The following is an 18202-nucleotide window of genomic DNA, read 5'->3' on the forward strand; positions in this document are numbered from 1 at the left end:
AGGAGTGTGACTTTAAAAGTGAAATATTTATATCATGTTGATAACACATATAATAAGATTATATTGTATAAATAACCCAGCACATCTAAAATCATTTGATGTATACAGTCATGGTACTCTCTCCAGAGTTAAAGATGAATTTCACTGATAACATGTCAGACATTTTAATATTGTTATTTAGAATTATGTTGGCCATGGTAAACTGATAGTGACCGCCTTAAACTAAATATTTCACAAAAATGGTCTAAATTCCATTTCTTCATTCACGCTTGCCAAAAGTCTCTCTGGAGGAGTTTTGGACCAAGATGCATTTCCTTGAAGCTACTTGTTTATTACATGTGGGCCTTATCTTCATGGTGTTTAGCTTTAGTTCTGCTTCCACTTCTTCCCTGTTTGACTTCTGTTAAGTCAACAGCCTCTCAGATCGGAGTATAGTGTCATAGGCCAACAATACAAAAGACCCAGGTTGTAATAAACCCTTCTTTAAAGAACAATGTGGGGCTGGGAGATAAAAACATGACGAGAGCCTTGGCGCCGTGTTGACTCTCATGGCAGCTGATAGAAGCTTTGATAAATATCAACATAGCATGGTGCACACCTCTGTCTCTCTTCTCTCCTCCTGGCATCGGGTAGCAGGGACCTCAGCTACTCACTCTTTTAAATGATTAAAAGGACTTTACCACTTCTATACAATATGTCCCAGGACAAAGGGGTTACCACATAAACAATCCCAGTCGACAGTACCAGCCAGCCTCTCTGCCCTGTGATCTGGCCACTGACCTTTTTATGAATAGGGGAAGATATTGACTGACACTGTTGGTTGAATAGGAAGCCTGGTTAGCTCCCAGTAGAGCGCTCCAGTAAGCTGATACCCCTGTGTCTCCTCATTGCTCGAGTAAACGCCGCCAACATCTCAGGATGAAACTGCAACAGTGACTAAGAGGTCATTCTCCACTAAAGGCCAAACCTCCCTCCCCCTTTGCAGCCCCCGTCTCCCCGGTCCGATGTCACAAGGCCAAATCGATGCATCTGACCTTCCTTTCTGTTGTGGATGAACTTTCACCCCCAGTCTAACAAAGCAAGAAAGAATGAAAACAAGGTATTCTTCACGTTCTTGGTCTCAGTGCCGAACACACAAAGCTGTGTTCCAATTCCAACACCCACTTGAGGGTTTGTGTGCCGAGGTTCAGATAGTGAGATGGATGGCCTCTTGGAGCAGGACGTCCCATCATAAAAGAGCCACGGCGGAGGCAACGGGAAGGGTTTGTTTCTAGATGGAACTGGGAGAACTGAAAGTGTGTCGGCTCTCTAACTGTCATGACGGCCACTTATTGGAAGCTCTAATGAGAGAAAGCCCTGCAGATGAAGTCGTCATGTTTGAGCAGAAAAAATAAACCGTTCCAAAGATGGGACTGATAGTTCGCTTTGTGAACGAGTAAAGACAAAAGAAAGAATCACATACCCCTGAATTTACTGAATTCTGAAGTGTTGTGAACAATCTGCTCTGTAAAGCAAATGGACTTGAGAACAATCATAACCCAAAAGGGAAACATTTAATCATCGTTGATTTTAAATGTATTTGAATAATGCGTCCAGAGGGAGGCTAATGTCTTCTTCTTACTGAGTTTCTTACAACTTTCTCTCAGTAAAAGTATCAATATCCCAAAAATAATCAATAACAAGTCAAAGTACAGAATTTAAACTGATATACTTTATGACATTATTAGATTGTTAATATGGATTCCTCATTGTTTCCTTGGTTCACCGGGAGTCGGGCTAGCGGGTTAAGCGGGTCGGTATCAGGAGATCATCTGAGAAAAAGAGCTGGTGAGTCTGCCATGAGGCAACCAAAGAACAATGTGGCCAGGTGTGTCTGGAGGGGAGGAGCCTACATAGGGATTTGATTAGTGATCAGAGGCAGGTGAGTGAACAGGTGAAGGGAGTTAGATTAACGAGGTGGGAGGAGGGGGTGGAGCTGAACTGTGAGTGCACTGAACAGTGTGGCTACATCCAGGAACTGGTTAGCTTAGCTTAGCATTAAAACCGGTAATGGGGAACAGCTGGTATGGCTCGATGCCTGCACCTGTAACATGTTCTGTCATTTAAAAAATGTTTGGATCAATGTTAATGAGTGACATTTTGAGGTGCTGCATGATATATGTTGTTACTATTGGACAGTTGGCTGTTCAATGCCGTAGTTTTTTATTTACCGAGACATTAACTGATCAATCTATGAAGGACAAACATACCTAAATATAAGCTACACATTTATTTAGCTGAAAAACATTTTTCTATTTGTTATTGTTAATAAATCACATAAACGGATCAAACCAGTACTTTGTGTGTCCGTGGTACTTAGCCCCAAGCCCATTGGTATGGACTGACGGACTTTCATTGAGTTCTTAAAGGAAAGGTACATACACTGATTTAAGTCATCTGAATAAGACACTAAAACGTTATCAGTGACTTCCAACCAGGTAGTATATTCATCAGTGGCGGGCCGTGGGCCTGGGGCCTGGGCCTTCAGTGAGGTCCTACACAGTCCCACCCGAATTAATCCACCTCTTATTACTATCATTATGATGCCATGGCTCTAGACCAGGGCTGCTCAATACGTCGATCGCGACCTACCGGTCGTTCGCGGCGTAATATTGGTAGATCGCATGACATTAAAAAAAATTGTCCCGCCCCCGTCATTTTCTCTATAGCACGTCTTTGTTCATTTATTAAACTAAACAGCCGTCTGATGTTGATCGTATCTACACAACAGCATGTCATTTCTCTCCTATCTCGCGCTGCAGAATGCGCGCATCGGGACGGAGAAAAAGAAGAAAAAAAAGTCACTTGCACTAGTTTGTTCACTAAACAGGGCATTGTCGCACCCAAAGCAGTTTCACCGTGATGATAAAGACACATAACTATTCACTGAAAATAAAAGAAAGAAAACAAATAATTTGCAACATAGGCTATTTGCCATTTTATTTTGTGCCAAACATACATACACATTTAATAAAAAATAGAATGCATTGTATGCCTACTCACCAAAGACTGATTATTTGAACACAAAATCCATCCTTCTTTCTTTCCTCAAGAAGACTTCAATGACTCTGTTGTACAGTATATCAAATTCAGTTTCCTAGTTCTGAGGTTCTGCATTTACCTGCCCATAGGCCCCGCCTCTCAATATTGGTAATCCAATCAAAAGACGTGCAGCACTCGCCTGCTAGCTGGCTCCTGTGCGGTTCCGGGGCCTTCTAGAAGGCCTAGAGGAGCCAACTCTAAAGCTGATTGGTTGACACAACATTGTCATTCCCATTCACTTGAAGCTACCAGCGCCCGCAATGTTGATTCTGAAGGCCTAAGGGCAGATTTTAGCCCCCTGGCAACACACGATGGCTGAATATGATTGGCTAAAAGATCTAAGATAAAGACCAGCCCTCCAAATCTCAACCTGGCGCTGGCAGCAGCGCAACCAAGAGGAAAGCTATGAAATGAAGAGAATAACTCTTACTCTGGGAAATAATTGAATACATATTTGTGGGGAAATATATTTAGAAAAAAATATATATTCTGATGATGTTTAGGCCAGCAGAGAAGGCCTTGCTGGCCCTGACGGCCCGCCACTGATATTCATATTAATAAATAGTATACTTTTGTTTTAATAAATCTATGTGTACACATGTTTATACATTTGTATCTGTGTGTATATCCAAGTCTCCATTGAATTATGTCAGGGCCAAACGGGGTCTCAGGACGGAGAGAGAGAGCTCCTGAGACCAGAGGGCCTTTGAACGCAGCACCGGCACATACGGCCCAGGTGTTGCCAGTGCTGCTGATGACCTCAGGTGTTTCCACTCTCCTGATGACCCTTGGCCACGCCCTCCTGCAGGGACACGAGCCAGTGGCAGAGCGGGTGGTCACAGTGTGTGAGTGATGATTCAGATCAGATCCTGACGGGCAGGTGGCACCGTGCACGTCCTCAGTGTGTGAATGTGGGTGTTGACATGTAGTGTGGAGCACTTTGAGTGTGAACGAATGCTCGTCCGTTTATGATCTGTTGGATAAAGAGCAACGCGGCCTGCATCGGCAGGAGGTCGGTGTGGACGCTCAAACAAAGACAGGACTTTCACCTCGGAGACGGCTGTTTGTTTCACAAACTTACTTCTTGAACCAAAACTCTTTTGTTTCAATGCACCCCCACAAGAAGAGATAAATCCAGCTGTCCTTGAGCACATCTTTTGTTGAGGACTTGGGAAGTAGTAAATAACAGACAAGGGAATCGTGTCTGGTGACCATGTGCATCTGTGTGCACTGACGATGACTTTTCTGCTTTCTACATCTTTATCTCCTGCTTTCTCCCTCCAACTCTCCCTCATATCTTTTGATTAATGAGCTGGTTTCACAATTTGTACAAAACATGAATCGGGGAGCCACAAATGCAATAATCTCCATGGGAAAAGAAGAGCCCAGCTCTGATGAAGATTCAGCTGGGAAACAGATGGGCTGGCTCTGTTCCATTCCTCAGGGCACCGAGGTGAATCAGCTTGGCAACAGAAACATCTGAAGTCATAGTACCGCTCTTCTCTTTCTCTTTCGGGACACAACAGGTTAAAAAGAATTGTAGGAGGCAGACTGTGCATATTTTTTCAGTGGATGGAATATTTAAAATCTGTATTTGTATCCTTTGTTTCCTGGCAAGCCCAAAGCACTAATGTAAGACTTTTGGTCCATTGTTAACACTCTGCTCCTGTCATTGATCACAATAGCAGCTCAACCTCCTTGACTCTGTCTACAACGCTCTGTTAGCCCCAGACACACACAAGACAGCCACTGCATTATAAAGGTCTGCCTGTGATTATTGATCTGTCAAATATTTATTTATCTTTTCAGTAAATGAGTTGCGATTTCTACCGTTCTCTTTGAAGAGAGATCAGAAAAGGCCAAAGGCCTTTGAAACAGATTTGTAATATATGGGGTTTGCCTTTTATTAGAAATAACTTTGTATATAAACTTTATTTTGTGTAGTTCTAAATGAATATTTAGAATTGACAAGATTTAAGGTGTGGGTAAAGTTGAAAACATGCTACATCCTTTCGATTAAACATAGTTAGTTTCCAGATTAGAGATTTTCAGCCAATATACAGTATATTCCTTTTTTGTATTTTTAAGTGATCTACTTTTCTATAGGTTTAGCTTTCATTGCCTTTTTGCAACGGAAACCAAACTGACATGTCATGGATTTGGTAACTTAATTTCTCTTTGTGATTTGTTACCAGGCAGAACAAAGTAATCATAGACTGAGGGTGAGAGAAGAATGTATAGTATCCATCCCATAGGTGTACGTAGATCTCCAGAAACACTAAAGCCAAATTCTTCGGAACAATTTCTAAAGAGCCCTACTTAATGTTGTTGGATGGGCTTATATCTAAAAATAGAGCACACAGTTAAAACATCCTCCAGTCAGTCATGTGCCTTGTGCCTTCTCTACTACTGTAAGTAAAATATGGTTTATACATTGGGGCATGTTTATTTAAGACTGACACCCAAAATCTATTTATTGTACTTTTAATCCACAACGATCTTCATTTTGTGTCCTTTAATGAAGAGGCAATATGAAACTGGAATGATCTTTGTATCACAAAAGAAAAGAAAAAAACACTTTAGTTTCTTATGTTCAGCATCAGACAAATGTGTTTCTTGGAGTTAGGCAGTATTACAATTCATCTGTCGAGCTGATCCATCTTTTTTGGGGTTCTGTGTAAACCTTTTACATGATATGAAACTGGGCAGTTGGTGTTGATGCCACCTGAAAGGCCTTCATTGTAATATATTCAATAGACTGCCATGATGCATTCCAGCTCAGATACAGTGAGCATTACAGGAGAAACAACACAAGTATAAACAGAACTGTAAATGAAAAATATGGCAACTTTCAGCTTAATTACCAATCAACCAATGAGCCTTGTTTGAGCTACCCAATGTTTCCACATGTGGTCTGCAAACATAAATATGATACCAAAACCCTGACAGGAACACCGGTTTTCCTTCCCGACTTCCTACTTTTTAATTTGTTGATAAAAGTTGTGATAAAAATGTTATAAAAATCATCCAACCTCTAAAAATAACAATAACCGGAAGTATTTTTTCAAAAACCGGAAGTTGGAACGCAAGCGATCTTTTTCAGGAAGCCTCTCTTCCTCGTCGGGGTTAGCCAATAGCATGCTGTGTCATTGAAAGGTGTATGAATGCTACCCAAACTAACCAATTGAAGCCAAGGTCAGCGGCTTCATATAAAATCCTAAGATGCAAATCGTCCTCTTCCAATGTTACAACCACGTGAGCGCGTCCGGCCGGACTATCTATTTACTGATGATTCCTATTTATTATAATGAAATTCTGTTTATTATATATCTCTTGAAGATTCTTTTGAACCTTAACAGAAAATATAGGCCTTGGTCCTAAAGCATTTACACGGTTTGCCTGAACTGCACCTCCTTTACACCAAATCCCCTTGAAGTGACCAGTAGAGGCCATTATGACCTCTTAACTAGCCACCAGGTCCAGCTTTGTAATGAAGCGAAAACATTCGTAAAGAGAAACACCTCCTACCATTATCACTCCTCCAACAAAGAGTCCCAGGAATGTATCGTCACATGCCTCAGGAATGCGGAGGAGGGAGTACTCAATGAAAAAGAAACAAGGAGCAGTCCTGTGTGCCGTCCCCCTCCTTGGGGAGACCATCATCTCCAGTTGTCCTGTGAAAAAGAACAAAGCAGCAGAGGTGGAGAGTATGTCGTTTGTTCAAGGCCCCATGCATCGTGTCTCTAATTGCAAGAATGAGAGGAGTGGAGTAATAGAGTCTTGAGGTCTGTGCTGTGGTGGCAAACACATCCACACTGCACACTCAGCCTATGGCCCAGCTGTGTTTGGTTTACATCCTCATACTAACACCAGATGACCTCCTCAAACACAAGGGCCATTTAAATAATTTCAACAGTATAATATACAGAAAAACACTTGTGGTATTAGTTCAGATGTGTATATAGCAGTATAAAAAAAGAACCTTCCAGAATAAATATCCTTTTAAAATTACAATATTGAAAGCTTTACTCTACCATATCATAGCACGATATGTAATATCAATGCACAATATGTAATATGTCTGTTTGCAAAGTTTGATGAGTAAAGTAAAACGTTTGTTTTTATGTTTAGTTCAGAAGTGATATTTACAAATATTGGCACATCTCCAAATGGAGCATCAATGATTTTTTTTTTGGGTGATAGTACCACTTTCTCATGTAACACGCTATTTATTTCCATTTTATATTACTAATGGTGTTCAATACATCCACATGCAGCAGTATCATACAATAAATAAACCAAAATATTGATATGTGCGCTCAGATCATAATAAAATATTGGCAGATGAATATTAATATTTTCCACTCCTTTGTCGTTGACGAGGCGATTTTGGTCTAAGACCTTCTTTTAATCATACGAGCCAATGGGAGCCGTCTAAAGCCATCACAATGAGATTGACGGCACTTTTTCGCCATTCAAAATGAGTCACATTTTGTGACCCGTAGTATTTCCGAAATGACCGAACTTCCTGTGAGTGAATTGAAGGGAGAGTTCACGGGGCTCACCCGGGAACAGTACAATCGCATGTGGAAGATCGTTTTCATCCAAAAAATAAGTCATTTATCAGTTTTTTCACAGTGACATCTTTTGGGTAATGAGGCAGAGTGGTTGATATTTTGCTGAAAGGCTTTGAGAAGAGTTCTGATGGAATCATTTTTATGGTTATGTTTGTCTTTGCTGGTTGAATTGTGTTTAAAGCATGTCAAATTGTCCTTTATGCTCTTGTAGCCGGCGTTGCTGCATGTTTAGTTTGGTATGTGTATATTATTGATTCATAAACAGATGAACGTGAACCCATGATCGACATATTGAGGACCTAGTTTGACCCTGTGGAGCAGAAGGTCAGAAAGAAAAGCCAGAGCCCGTTAAACTGCTTCAAAGTGAAGGGTTTTTGACAGCTGACTCTCCAAACTGAATTTTGAGGTAACAAACAGGAAGTGAGGAACGTTTATTATTTGTTAGCATAAGAAGTGATAGAATAGAGCAGTGGTTCTCAAAAGGGGGTACGGTACACCTGGGGGTACGTGAAGGTACTCCAGGGGGTATGTGAGATTTAAAATATATATATTTATAATTAACCTCCATTCAAAAATCCTTTAAAAAAATATTTGTGTAAGTTCATGAACTTAATTGTATATTAAGTAGGCTATTTAAAGTACTATCCAAAAAACTCCACCGTCCCTCCCATATCAGGATGGTTTGACCCAACCTGGCACACGGCACCTGCCAATCACTGCCGCCTTGAACACATAAACAATGGAGTCGTGGTTGAAGTGGAGCGGCGATGCTGCTGAAAACACAGATGAATTGCTTTACGTGCACGAGTTGCAACCCACCTTTTCTGTTGAGCAAAGTTTCGCCAACAGTAGCATGAAACCAGCACACCTGAGTTTTTTTGAAGAGAAACTGTCTGAATTCAGTCATCGCAAGACACGATGCGCAAAGTTCTGAAGGCGTGAGCTGAAAATCCTGCAGTAGCGTCAATGGCGGGCAGCGCAAGGGGAACAGTAGCGCGCTTTAAAACCGAAAGGTCCGACGTGAAGTGGACTCACTCAACATAAGCCAGCATCACCTTCATACAGTTAAGGCCACGCAATGCACCTCAGTGAACACATGGGAGCTGATGGAAATGTCACTCTTGCCTGTCTTCAAAACTTGAGAGCCCTGGACTGATCAAAACAAAGAAACAGACCGAGCCTGGAGAAGAGCAGATCACAGGAGTCTCCTCCCTGCCACCGAGACTGACTGATCATCAGCACAATTTCTCACTAAAATGTCAGGGCAGAAGCAGTCAGTTCAATGCAACTATGCAATCTTCAGTTTCTAAAGTTCAATAAATCAGAGACTGATAGCACAGCGCTGTATATTATTATTATTGTTTTAAACAAAATCATTTTGCTCTGTTTAGGGGGTACTTGGCTGGAATTTTTTTTCCACAGGGGGTACATCACTGAAAAAAGTTTGAGAACCACTGAGAGAACATTATTGACCAGCGTGCAGGGATGTCGGCATGTACTTGACTCCTGTGAGACCTGAATCTAGAAGTCATTGCCCTCTTAAGTTACTGTAACCAGAAGTGACCATATTGGATGGTACCGTTACCTCACTAGTGCTGGCTAGCTTTAGCGAGGTGTATCCGTAATTCCCATGAAGTGCAATTATAATTGGGATACAGTAAGAAGAAATACTTTCTCTAGTAAAATAAGTCAACTCAATTCAATTCAGTTCATTTGTATAGCCCATTATCACAAATTACAAATGTACCTCAGAGGGCTTTACAATCTGTACACATAGACATCCCTGACCTTTGACCTCACATCGGATCAGGAACAACTCCCAAGAAATAGAATGAAAACCCTTCACAGGGACAAAAGGGAAGAAACCTTCAGGAGAGCAACAGAGGAGGACAATGTGGGATGCTGTCAGCTCCTCTCTCCTGCACACTTGTGTTCTTCTCCCTCATCTTTGTTTCACTGTCACAGTTTGCTTCGGAGATTTCAGCACACTGCCTTCAGCGCTCGATGGAAAGCCGTGCGGATTAGGAAGGTACTCGTTTACAACCCCAAGGGAACAACTGCAGACATGACCGAGTGATTATAGATATCTTATTTTATTTAAAGGCCTAATGACCAATGGGATCCATTAGAGGAGTTAGCGGTATAGAGGAGTGACGGGTCTAATCTGGTTTGATCACAAAGAGATCTGTTTTACCTTCTAATGGTGAAAACTCTCCCGGGTACGAAGAAGATGATACTCGACTGTTTACAGATACGTTCCTGTTGCTGCTTCCAGGGAGCACTTTGCATAACAACAGCTAGAAGGCAGTGCTGCTTTCAACATGTTGTGCATGCTTGTAGATTTCTTAGGCCAAAGAGAACACCTTTCATCTACCCACCACTCCCTTTCCTCCACTGCTTGCCTTCAGGGACAGATTAACCTATCAACCCGCCCCCCCCACCACACACACACACACATACACACACAGTCTGTCTTTAAATGGAAAGTAACTGATTCTGGTGAAGGTGTGTGTGTGTGTGTGTGTGTGTGTGTGTTTGTTTTGGACGTGTGAGGCTGTGACAGTGTGACAGTGTTGACTGAGCCGGCAGGAACCAAACAGAGCTGAACTGCATGAGTGTGTTGCCAAGTTATCTGTGTGTGCGTGTGTATACATGTGTAGGAGGGCAGAGGTCACGACAGCAGCCCCCAGGTTCAGAGGCACAGCTGAGGTCTTGAGTGCTGCTCGTATATTTAATTCAGTTTATTTTATATAGCACAATTTCACAAATTACAAATGTGTCTGAGGGCTTTACAATCTGTACACATACGGCATCCTTGACCTTTGACCTCACATCGGATCAGGAACAACTCCCAAGAAATAGAAATAACCCTTTCACAGGAAAAAAAAACAGAGCAGGATCCCTCTCCAGGATGGACAGAAGAACAGATGTCATGTGACCAGAGGATTCATTACAGAGTTACAACACAATCAATGAATATGAGTGTATCTGCTCCATAAGACAGCTCAGATACACCAGATGTGTGTGTGTGACTGCTTAGCTTTTCAATTCAATGAATTGGCATATCACAATATCACAAAACACAAATTTGCCTCATAACGGCTTTACAATATGCACAGCAGGCATCCTCTGAACACGTCCTGTGAGATAACCTCGGACTGTTGGCTCTCAGCATTCCTCACATGTGTGTTCATGTCAGTGGCGTTGAATCAGAATACACATGTGTAGCGCTCCTCCGTTAGCCCTGTGTAACGACGCAGCGGCGTTACAACAATATTGTGTTTGTATTATATAGTTCGAAACTTACCTCTACCCGTTTCCTCCTCCCTAGGGTGTTCGGGCGAAAGAGTTCCCCGGGGGCCCGAAACACCTATAGGTATAGTTCCGGGAGAGACCAACGGGAGGAAGCGGGTAGGGGGGAAGTAAGGAGGGGTGGGTGGCTGTTTAAGTTAAATATAACTAGGGTATAGTGTACCTTAATAATAGAATGGACACAGGTGGTGATAGATGAGTATGAATAGTTTGGGGTTTAGTCGGATTGGATAAATAATTAGGATACATATTTGTTGTTACGTAGACTCACCTCGGGATGGCATGGTCTGGGTTAATTGGGAGCACATGGTGTAAATATATAAGCTCACTTTTGTTTGGTCACCCTACTCATCCGTGTCATACAGTTTTATTACTGGACAATTCAATTATAAACGTGTACTTTCGGTGCTATTGTTCAGTTACCCAAGAGGTTTATGTTAGCCCACAAAACCGAGCACAAACAATGTCAACTTCTTTTGTGACCTTATCAACAAACACAAATGTGATAACAAATCTGAAGCACAATGCCGGAAGTGGAAAGGACCTTTTTGCTCCATGGCATGTTTGAAAATTAAAATAACTCTCAAGCTGGCACTGAAAGTGACATTTTCGTTCTCAGGCAACTCAAACAATAACTCTACCTATTAATTAAAACATCGGTGCAGCGACCCCAACAGCCTACAGAATTCACTTTCTGTTTTAAATTTTTCTTTTTACCACTTAATACTTTCCTGGATTTGCCGCCCCCTTTAAATCCTATTCATTTTCTCACAGTGGCATCCTCATCTCTCCACCACCCCCACACAGCAAACCAAGAACAACATGTTTTTAATAATTGAATGTAATTAAATTGTCCTTGTCCTCCCCTTTTGTTACGTAATCGTGAAACAAAGATTTGGCTTGAGAGAATGCCCTTCCCCGAGCGTTGCCGGTCACAGCAACACAACCACGAGCTGGGGTTTTTATGGGAGGGGGATGCATTGGGGTCGCCTACTACCCGTGAAGGGTTGTTTGGGAGTTGTTCCTGATCCGATCTGAGGTCAAAGGTCAGGGATGTCTATATGTACAGATTGTAAAGCAGTCCGAGACAAATTTGTAATTTGTGAGAATGGGCTATATAAATAAACTGAATTGAAAACTGAATTGAACTTTGAAGCAACTCATGCTATCTTTGATCCAGACTTGTCCTTTAACTCCGCGTGAAGCAAATCTCAAGGACTGCATTTGTTCATCTACGTAACATTTCACACGAATACATCTGAACAATAACTGAAACTGTTAAATCTCTTCCTTGTTCTTCGAAGTCAGCGTGTGGTCAGTACCGTGTGGTTTCTTTCCGAGGTTTAACTAGTGTGAACTACTTCATACTCGGTAAGCTGGTTCAGGCCCTTCCCAACATATTAATGGGAAAATAAATAAGTTCCCTCTAATGTTTGTTGTCAAATAATTTGTAATTTTGCAACTTTTGGCCTCCTAAATCCTATAATATTTAGTTTCATTGAACAGTTTATAGTTAAAAGTTAATATTTGGAAAGTTGAGAGAATACAGGACTGTCTCAGAAAATTAGAATATTGTGATAAAGTTCTTTATTTTCTGTAATGCAATTAAAAAAACAAAAATGTCATGCATTCTGGATTCATTACAAATCAACTGAAATATTGCAAGCCTTTTATTCTTTTAATATTGCTGATTATGGCTTACAGCTTAAGAAAACTCTAAAATCCTATCTCATAACATTTTAATATTTCCTCAGACCAAGTAAAAAAAAAGATTTATAACAGCAAAACAAAATCAAACATTTGAAAATGTGTTTCGAGTTAATTAGACGATTCAAGTGATTTGTTTAATACCCTACTAGTATACTTTTTCATGATATTCTAATATTTAGAAATAGGATATTTGAGTTTTCTTAAGCTGTAAGCCATAATCAGCAATATTAAAAGAATAAAAGGCTTGCAATATTTCAGTTGATTTGTAATGAATCCAGAATGCATGACATTTTTGTTTTTTTAATTGCATTACAGAAAATAAAGAACTTTATCACAATATTCTAATTTTCTGAGACAGTCCTGTATGTATCTTTAGTGGAAGCAGAAACAACTGAAACATAACAAGTCTACACACTCCTTTGTACAATGGAGTCAAAACCACTGGTTTAGTGTGTAACATTGTGCTGTATTTTACAAGCTAGTCATATTTGTTTTTTATATAATCATAATTTATAAATAGGCTTTTTCTTATGCTGTCAGACAAATGTAGTGGAGTAAGAAGTACACCACCCAGTACAGCAATCCATATTAAATGGACCACTCAAAGCATCAGAACTAACTCATATTCACACCTGATTAAGACATTCTGATTTGAAGACCTGAGGCCCAGTTAAGTCAAGTGCCTCAAAGTTGTACTTAAGGAGCTGTCTTTAACATTCTGAACATTAAATAGAAGCAAAACACGATAATCTATGTAAAGATAAGTAATGTCTAACTCAGAATTAGGTATCTCCCTCTATGTGTGTCTTTATCTGTGCTTCTCTTTGCATAGCCACATCTCAGATCTTACACCTTAAAGTAAAATACACAAATAATCTGTTGGATTCATAAAGGGTCAGTGGATCCCTTTGGGCCTGATCCATCCCCTGGGACCACTTTGCCGTTGGAGAACCTACCAAGAGTTTTTGCCCTGGACAACACAGCTGGGTCACACAAACCCCTTCACCACGTTAGGCGACAATTCATTGGAGTTATTGGGGGAGAATTAGAATGCTACATGAGATGATAAATAAATGTGATTTATTGATAAATGGGTCATTACGTGACACTCCCACACGGCCTCACAACTCTACGCTAACCGCAGTGACTCCCGATTGGTGTGAATGCAGACCTACTGCTGACCAGATAGTGGCTCTGGTACACAGGTTTAAGGTTAGCTGCAGAGGTAGAAGCAGATATTTGGCCACGTTAATACTATTTATGTGTCTGGAGAAGCTTTGAGTCACTGTTTTCAGGTTCACACAGCTTAGTGTGGCGTTAAGCTCCGCATGCACAATGCCAGTGTCACATCTGCTCAGAGTGACAGGATGAGTGTGTTCGTAAGCCTCAGATAGTGGAGGGCTTACTGAGCCCTCTTTATTTAAAGCTGACTGGGCAGAAGTGATGAACAGGAACTTTGACTGACAGCTTCAATCACTAGGGATAAGGTGGCGAGTGGGGCGAGTTGATCGATAGAGAAAAGGTGGGGGAAAGGGGGAATGGATAATAATCCAAAATAAATATGTCATAGATAGATAGATAAATAGATGGATGGATAAGCAATGCAGACAGACGGGAAACCATCAGTGGCTCCAAGAGGCCTGGGAAAAAGCAGTCCAGCTAGTGTGTGTGTGTCCGGAGCCTTTTGTCCCTTTGTTGATCCCACACTGATAATGTCTGCCGGGACAGGAAGCAGCACAATGCCAGGCAGGCCCTGAGGAAAGGCTGGATTTGACCCACACACACATACACATTCCCTCTCTCAGATATGGGTTACATTGCAACACACATGCCTCACGGATTCTTAAGATCACACATGCAGGTCAACTCACTATGTATATACAGGACTGTCTCAGAAAATTAGAATATTGTGATGAAGTTCTTTATTTTCTGTAATGCAATTAAAAAAACAAAAATGTCATGCATTCTGGATTCATTACAAATCAACTGAAATATTGCAAGCCTTTTATTCTTTTAATATTGCTGATTATGGCTTACAGCTTAAGAAAACTCAAATATCCAATCTCTAAATATTAGAATATCATGAAAAAGTATACTAGTAGGGTATTAAACAAATCACTTGAATTGTCTAATTAACTCGAAACACCTGCAAGGGTTTCCTGAGCCTTGACAAACACTCAGCTGTTATAAATCTTTTTTTTACTTGGTCTGAGGAAATATTAAAATTTTATGAGATAGGATTTTAGAGTTTTCTTAAGCTGTAAGCCATAATCAGCAATATTAAAAGAATAAAAGGCTTGCAATATTTCAGTTGATTTGTAATGAATCCAGAATGCATGACATTTTTGTTTTTTTAATTGCATTACAGAAAATAAAGAACTTTATCACAATATTCTAATTTTCTGAGACAGTCCTGTATATATATATATTGACATATACATAAAGAAAAGTACTTTCTTGCATGCTCCCGTTTGCATACACACGCTAAAATGTCTGTTTTATCTCTCACATCTTTACTTCACTGCAGCAAAGTTAGATGATGTCATGTGAATAAAGCACAGGTTGTAATGGAACAACAGTGGAAATGAGTGAGTTGCGGTGAACATCAGGTGGCAACCTCCGGTTCTGAAAAGTAAAGCCAATGCGGTAATGCCGTCAACTTCCTAATAGCCTGCGCTGGGCGAGTCCTTTGTTTGTAGAGAGAACTCTAGTTGGATAGAAGTCTATGAGGAAATGACTCTACTTCTCTCTTGATTCAGTTCCTCAGTAAACATTGTAAACATGAGTTTATGTCTCAATCTCTAGTTTATATAGAGGTGGATGCATTGGATTCAGCTGCAATGCCAAATTGGGCCAGAAGAGGAAGGGGGGGGGCAATGGCCCCTTTACCCCGTCCTGGGCCCCTGGCTCAGACCACATCCATGACACACATACAGAATCCCAAAGTGAAAATAGTACCATAAAAGTATTTATCAAAGTTGAACTTGTGAGAAGCGTGACAGATCCATGCTGACAGGCGTTCCAATAAAGTGGAGTGATTTTTAAAATGTCTCTTTTGTAAATGCTGTTGACAGGCGTGTTTCTCAAATGTTTGATTAATCGATATGAATTCATTTTTTAGGGCTGGATCATTAAGTAATCCTGAAGGAATATCAAATTAACGACAACAAGTCACTCAGTCCTGCATGAGCTCCAGCAGAATGCTGCCTCATTCTGTTGGAGCTCATCCTGCAGGAATCAGCTAACTTATTGATATCCTGCATGGTTACATTAAATGAAGGAACACTGCATGGCCACTTCTCATACAGAAAGATTTCATCGGATCAGAAATATAAGACTTTAAGGATATTCCTTTAGTTACGCAATCAAAGCATGTTAAAGATGGAAGCTTTGAGCAGAGACAATTAGCTGAGCTAGATGTGTCTGGTGAGGAACTTCATCTTCATCCCAAACAAGAGGCAATGTTAGGGAATGGACTGCCCACAGAGAGCAACATCGGTGGGGCTCGAAAATAAATACTAATGGATTTAAAAGAGGAAGAGGTGGGCACAGCACTGATTCCAGATGATCTCATGTCATCCAAAGACACAAACAAAGTAGAGCTAAGGATCAGCCCCCAGAGAGAATAGAGGAATAAAGGGTTAATCCATCTGTTAAAGCCTACAGACATCCTGGAGAGGGGGAAAGAGTGAGAGAGATGTGAAAAGCTTGGTCACTGCATCTCTATCGTCACAAAGAAAGCTCAGTGTGTTCTGCAAGGGAATGGGTATTGCAACGCAGACAGGCTGCAATGCTGTGTTGCACTGGACATCAGACTGAACAAAAGATAAGAATATGGCAATTTATTGGCAGCGTTACCATCAACAACACTACCGAGTGACTGTCACTGTGGCTGTGTGATAGGCCGAGTAAATTTGGCCTCAGGCAGATTTGTTCTAATCCATGAGATGGTTGGCCAGAACATGATATAGTTATTCCTGATGGCTTTACCCTGGCCTCCAGCAGCACCACAGATGACCTTAAAGTTATCTTTAATCAAGATATTTCCTTCATCATTATGTAACATCAGGCACATCTTGTCTCCAAAAAATGCAGAAAAACTGGATCACGCGTTCATTACTTCTAGACTGGATTACTGCAACTCCTTATTATCAGGCTGCTCTATAAGTCTCTTAGGTCAACTCCTTATTATCAGGCTGCTCTATACGTCTCTTAGGTCAACTCCTTATGAGCAGGCTGCTCTATAAGTATCTTAAGTCAACTTCTTATTATCAGGCTGCTCTATAAGTCTCTTAGGTCAACTCCTTATTATCAGGCTGCTCTATAAGTCTCTTAGGTCAACTCCTTATTATCAGGCTGCTCTATCAGTCTCTTAGGTCAACTCCTTATTAGCAGGCTGCTCTATACGTCTCTTAGGTCAACTCCTTATTATCAGGCTGCTCTATAAGTCTCTTAGGTCAACTCCTTATTATCAGGCTGCTCTATAAGTCTCTTAGGTCAACTCCTTATTATCAGGCTGCTCTATAAGTCTCTTAGGTCAACTCCTTATGATCAGGCTGCTCTATAAGTCTCTTAAGTCAACTCCTTATTATCAGGCTGCTCTATAAGTCTCTTAGGTCAACTCCTTATTATCAGGCTGCTCTATAAGTCTCTTAGATCAACTCCTTATTATCAGGCTGCTCTATAAATCTCTAAGGTCATCTCCTTATGATCAGGCTGCTCTATAAGTCTCTTAAGTCAACTCCTTATTATCAGGCTGCTCTATAAGTCTCTTAGGTCAACTCATATGATCAGGCTGCTCTGCTAAGTCTCTGTCAGAGAGTACAGAAACCCACTCACAGCTTTGGCCACACGCTTGATCTTGTTCTTACTTATGGCGTTGACATTGAGCATTTGAACGTCTTCCCACAGAATCCTCTTCTGTCAGACCACAACCTCATAACTTTTGAATTTATACTACGGAGTGTACTCCGTTAGTCAAAAGTTTCTACACTAGATGTCTAACTGATAGTGCTGTAGCTAAATTTAAAGAAGCGATTCCTTCTGTATTTGATTCGATACCACGTCTCAATATAACAGAGGACTCCTGGTCTAACTTTAGTCCGTCCCAGATTGATCATCTTGTTGACAGTGCCATAGGCTCTCTGAGAATGACACTGGACTCGATAGCCCCTCTGAAGAAGAAGACAGTGAGGAAGAGGAGGTTTGCTCCCTGGTATAACCCTCAGACCCGCAAACTGAAGCAAACGTCACAAAAGCTTGAACGCATATGGCGTTCAACTAATCTCGAAGAATCCCGCTTAGTTTGGCGAGATAGTCTTAAAACATATAAGAAGGCCCTCCGTAATGCCAGAGCAGCCTATTACTCATCAATAATAGAAAAAAATAAAAACAACCCCAGGTTTCTCTTCAGCACTGTAGCCAGGCTGACAGAGAGTCACAGCTCTGTGGAGCCGAGCATTCCTATAAACCTTAGTGGTAATGACTTTATGAACTTCTTTAATGAAAAGATTTTAACTATT

Source organism: Pseudoliparis swirei, chromosome 23, assembly GCF_029220125.1.
Source record: "Pseudoliparis swirei isolate HS2019 ecotype Mariana Trench chromosome 23, NWPU_hadal_v1, whole genome shotgun sequence".
Taxonomy (NCBI): Eukaryota; Metazoa; Chordata; class Actinopteri; order Perciformes; family Liparidae; genus Pseudoliparis; species Pseudoliparis swirei.